Source organism: Mytilus galloprovincialis, chromosome 2 (genome assembly GCF_965363235.1).
Source record: "Mytilus galloprovincialis chromosome 2, xbMytGall1.hap1.1, whole genome shotgun sequence".
Taxonomy (NCBI): domain Eukaryota; kingdom Metazoa; phylum Mollusca; class Bivalvia; order Mytilida; family Mytilidae; genus Mytilus; species Mytilus galloprovincialis.
Window position 1 is genome coordinate 8567012 of NC_134839.1, and position 6107 is coordinate 8573118.

Sequence of the window (6107 nt, forward strand, 5' to 3'; positions counted from 1 at the left end):
ACCTTTGATAAAAAATATTTGAACAATCTTTATTTCAGGTACCACATGTTTGACTTAAAGGACAGATCAAAAAGAAAAGCACAGCGAAAATTGGCAACTATTTCAGAACCTGATTGTGCAGCAAGGGGAGTTGCCCCTGTCCGACAATTCCACAAGGTCGACGAGAGCAAAATTTTACCACACAAGAGACTTGGACTTCTATTTGAAAATTAAAAGATTTTTTCACGTAATACAAAATATAAATTCATATTAAATCTTAAGGTATTTGAATTGCCTTGTAAAATTATTTTCTAATGCCAATGCAATTTAATTCATATGCTCATTAACCTTAAGAGAGGAGAAACAAGCAAACAGTCTACTCTGTAATAAGATGTCCAGAGGTGAAACTTTGTCCTTAGTTATATTTTTACAACCATCTGTAGCGAAATCTGCTTCAAAACATAACTTAATTCAATATAAAGTCTCCATTTTAAGCCCTGTATACGATATATACATGTATACTACATAACCAGTAGATGACTTATCAAAATCTTAAATATGAGTTTAAAGGCATGACTTTTGTACTTATGGACCTGGAATGCCTTTTGTGGAGGATGTTGTGTTGCTAAGTATTTTTAATGTACTTTTATTGGTTTATCGACATTTGGTTGTTGGGTTTTTATTTCGTTTTCATCATGGTATTGCATGTTTTTATTCAATCAATGGAATTTTATTCTCTTGGTATCTGCTTTGTCCATTTTTCGGTGAATTGGCGATGGACAGGATTCCTACATTTACACAACTATATAACGCAATGGAACACCTCATTTCTTTATTAAAGAAAAACAGAAAGATAAATGATAACAGTAAACTCGTATAAAAAGTGTAAAATATTATAAAAAGAATGTTAACATGGTAAAAAAACCTAATTACTTTGGCCCCATTTAAATAAACCTTTAACAAAATAAGAAAACAGTCACAATATTCTCAATATGCATTATTCATCCACAGTGCACGACATCAAACGGTAAGACTTATTCTGTTTGTTCGTTTTTGTGGGCAAGGGCTACATGGACCCTCAAACTTGACCTCCATGCATACCTGTTGCCACAAGAGGAGCATTCGAACCTTGGTCCTTGGTGCTTGCCCTTTATGTGCTCTTTCAGACTACTTTTTTTACTAAAACTCTTCTGACATACGTCACAAATAAATGTATCTTCATCTGTTTTATTGCATGTCTGTAGATGCCGCTTCAAAGAACCGTGCGCGGTAAATTCTGCCTTGCAGAAGGTGCACTTGTCCATCGGCAGTTTAACGTGGCTTGATATATGATATCTGTATTGGACAGCTTGATTGTATCCTTTGTTGCATATGCTGCATACATGCTTGTAAGACATTTCATGCTTGTTTTTGACATGCAGCTGATGCCCAAACTTGCTTTTCAATGTCTTTCCACATACAGTACATAAGTTGGCAACCTTGTCTGGTTTAGGCGAGCTAACACTGATTGGCTTGGTAGAGCTAGTAGCGTCAGCCTTGGATGAGCTCTGACAATCTGGCTTAGTTGAACTGCTGTCTGGCATGGCATGGCATGGTATAATAATTGTGTTCTGTTATTTGATCATTAACATCAAAAGTAAAATGACAAAATAACCGAACTCCAAGGAAATTCAAATCGGTAAGTTCCTTATTAAATGGTAAAATTAAAAGCTAAAACACATTAAACCAAAGGGAAACAATACCGGAACATGAATTTTCTTATGTAGATAAAGGTCGATTACACATGAGCCAGTCCATGCGAAAAGGTACAAAAACGAAAAATTTACGAAATTCTAAAAAGTGTGCATAATTATTGGTAGTAGACTTGTGATTTATAAAACACATTTACTTTTCCTCATATCATCAAGCTGTGAGTTACACGCACCTGCAAGTGTTGAGACCCCCCCCCCCCCGCCCCTTTTAGTTTTATCAAGATTTTTAGTGAATTATTTCATATATTTCAATCATTTTCAAAGTACAGTTTAAATGGCTTGATTTGCCAATTGATAATGTTAACCCCGGTAGCAGTGGGGATAAGGCACTCGCTTACGATGCTGATATCAATGCAATCAAACCGGGCAACGGTTCGAATCCCGTGCAACTAAGGTTGATTTAATCCGTGCAACTAAGGTTGATTTAAATAATATTAAATAACTTAACTTAACTTTAATTTCAATTTCTAAAACACAAAATTTCATAGTTTTTGTATTTTCCCTCATGTTTTCATGTTGTCTTACTTTCTTTAAACCTGTAGAACTGACGGAAATTATTGACTTTTGTCTCTGTAGTGTCGTAAATGTTTAAGTTTCTGTTCGGTATAGCATTAGTCCGGGGAACAAATAATTTTACACTTGCTCAAATACCAAAAATTCAGATATTTCTACGTCTTTTTCTGTTTTAATTGAAAAATTCGGGATAGAATTGACAATCTTATGAATGTTTACATTAATGTAATTTTTTTTCGGATAAAATCGTTTTTCAAAAATACTATAACAAACTTTGATAACGTGTCCTGTAAAGTTTACCAAAAGGACTTTTTGTACCTTTTCGCATGGACTGGCTCACATGGTTTTGTAGCTCTCTTGTTTGTATGACAGTTGCATACATTTCCATTATATTCCAAACAATGTGTGAATAGAAAGCAAACCGACATTTTTTAGCTATTAAATGAGACCGTTAGTTTTTTTTCTCGTTTGAATTGTTTTACATTCCTTTCGGGGTAGTTTATTGCTGACTATGCGGTATGGGCTTTGCTCAATGTTGAAGGCCGTACGGTGACCTATAGTTGGTTATTTCTGTGTCATTTGTTTTTGATGGGGTTGTGTAGTTTAGTCTACGTTGTGTCTTGTGTACTATTTTTTTGTGTCTGTTTGTCTTTTTCTAGCTATGGCATTGTCAGTTTATTTTCGATCTATGAGTTTGACTGTCCCTCTGGTATTTTTCGCCCATCTAATATAGCAAACGACAACCACCAAATAACAGACTCGTGGCTTGTGTAAGGACGCAACCCCTCTCCCTAACCTTGGACCGAAGAGTTACACTATACAACAAACAAACAAACTATAAAACAGACTTTGATGTTATGGGGAGAAGGTTTGGTACCATTAAAACGTTTAATCCCGCTGCAAATGTTTGCACCTGTCCTAAGTCAGGAATCTGATGTACAGTAGTTGTCGTTTGTTTATGTAATTTAAACGTGTTTCTCGTTTTTTATAGAGATTAGACCGTTGGTTTTCCCGTTTGAATGATTTTACTCTAGTAATTTTGGGGCCCTTTATAGATTTTTTTTCGATGTGATCCAAGGCTCCGTGTTGAAGACCGTACATTGACCTATAATGGTTTACTTTTATAAATTGTTATTTGGATGGAGAGTTGTCTCATTGACACTCACACCACATCTTCCTATATATATAAACAACGGACAATTAAACATTGACCAATGAACCATGAAAACAAGGTCACGGTTTGATGAAAGTTGCCTGAAAGATATGATAAACTTACAATCTTCATTAAAACAAAGATAGCTGACCGATTGCATATAAATCTGAAAAACATTTTTATGTGTATATTGTATATGGTTTTCGTTTATTGTTTTGGTATAAATCATGTTGCAAGTTTTTTCCTTTGAAATTTGCATTTCTTATTTTGGGGACCTTTACAGCATACTTTACATTATAGGTTTTGCTCATTGTTCAATGCCGTGAATGGTCAAATAGATAGGGATTTTGAAATGGTGGTCTGACATCTTTATATAGTTGTTGTTTAACTTCTTTTCCATTTTGGTCGCATATTGAGACTTGTCCTATTGACAACTATAGCACACCCGTGTCAATAGGAAAGGACACTTGGATCTTGTCTGACGGGTATGTAGACCTTGCAAGGATCCCATATATCACATTCACTTATATTTTGCAAACCAAGGATCAATTACCACGATATACCGGTAGTATAAGAATCATAACACAGTTTATAGAATTATTTATAAAGTATCATTCTCTGCCGGAAAAAAAATGTATTGCTACACCATGACACCATATTGAGGGAGGTTTGAGTGCCCACAAATATGTTTAACCCCGCCACATTATATTTATGTCTGCTCCTGGTCACGAAAATGTAATATAGCGGCTGTCGAAGGTTGCTGTCTGTCATATTTAGCTTTGATTTTTTGTAAAGTGTAAAGTGACCAATAGTTGGTCAAATCCATTTCATTTGGATTTTGATGGACCGTCCTCTCATTGAAAATCATTCAACGCCTAATTCTTCAATTAATGTTATTTTCTAGTTCGTAAAAGGCAGACATAGATATAGGAATATATATTAGGAAAAAGAAATTAATTTTCAAATAAAACCTCTTCTCTAGTGAGAAATGAACAAGCTCGGTGGCTAACACTAACTTTTGGAAAGAATGAAAGAAGAATCAGATACAAGTGATACAAATCCGGCATAGCTACGGCAAAAACTACTTGAGAATAAAGATGACCTTATATGAAGATTTGTTTTGGGTTAACATTTAATCTTATATACTTATTAATAAAATACACAAAAGCCAGCATCTTCGACTTGTAAGTTAAAGAAATATAATCAAATAAGGACAGGTTGAAATATGTTTGAATCCTGATGGTGCATACTCATAAATTCTTTTGGAAAAATCCACGAAACTTTAAAATGCCAAAATCGGTAAATTCTTATCGTGAAAGAATAAGTCGGATACACCTTTTTACATTCAGGCGTGCTTAAGTTGTACTTTTTTCTTCTTATAAAGAAAAATTATTTTCATTTAAGCATCTATCTAAAAACACAGGACACTTTTAATTTGCAAAACACTCATTTGCAAATCCGCCGCCGCCTCAAATAAGAGCTACAAAGTCGTGTATATAACCAAAATGTGCGTAATTACATGGGATTCAATAATTTCATTGGTTTTCTGCTGTTATTGTTATATATATTTTGTAATTTGATTTAGAAAAACATGGGATTTTCAATATCCCATGGGACAGGTCAAAATCCCATGGGATATACCAATATCCCATGGGATTTTTTTTGGTCCCATGGGATTTTTTTTGTCCCATGGGATTTTTGTTGTCCCATGGGACAAAAAAAATCCCATGGGACCATATTTATCCCATGGGATTTTTAAAATCCCATGGGATCATAGTGGTTCATTATTAAATGTATTGATTCCCATGGGATGATTGATTTCCTGTAAACAATGAAATTTGGTTTTTTTTTTGTGTTTCAGTTATCAATCTCTTAGATTTTTTTTGTGTTTTTAGTGATCTATCTCATAGTTTTGATTCTATAGTGGTTGATGATTCTTCATAGCTGAATATATTTTTCTCTTTGGATATTTTAATTCAATATGATGTTCTACTACTTGTATAAACTAAACATTTAAATAACAAATCAGATAATATATGTATTAATATATGTTTATTCTGGAATTATCAATACGTTTTAAACACAATTTCTACAACATTTAAAATCAATAAAAATATTTATAAATTTTATAATCAACAGTCTTAAACTCTAACATAAAGGCTAAACATAACTTTACATAGTATTTTTTCTTCAAATTAACCCCCCCCTCCCCCCTTTTATTTGCAAACTTTTTTCCCCAAAATATATTACCCCATCCCCGCCCCCACAAAAAAACAATAATAATAATACAGTTTTATGGAGACATATTCTAATCAATTTAGAAAGGACTTATATTTACAATAAACAATCAATATGTACACACATTACAAATTTCAATACTGCAATTGTGAATAATTTTTCAAGCAAAGGCCCATTTGTGAATTTTATAAAATCGTATATTTTTAAGACAGTCGGTTTGCTTGTAACTGCATCTTACTGGAAAAAACAAGTTTTAACCTTTAATAATAAATTTGAATTAATAATAACTTTGAATGAACTATCTATAGAGACACAAATATCCATTGATATATATTCAGTTGGTTGTAATACAAAAACAAGTGTTAAATTTCAATCTTGGCAATTACACTTTTATTTTATTTTCATAATTAAAAATATATCATACAAATAGCTTGCATTTAATCATTTATTATTGTTATTCATATGTTTTTTTC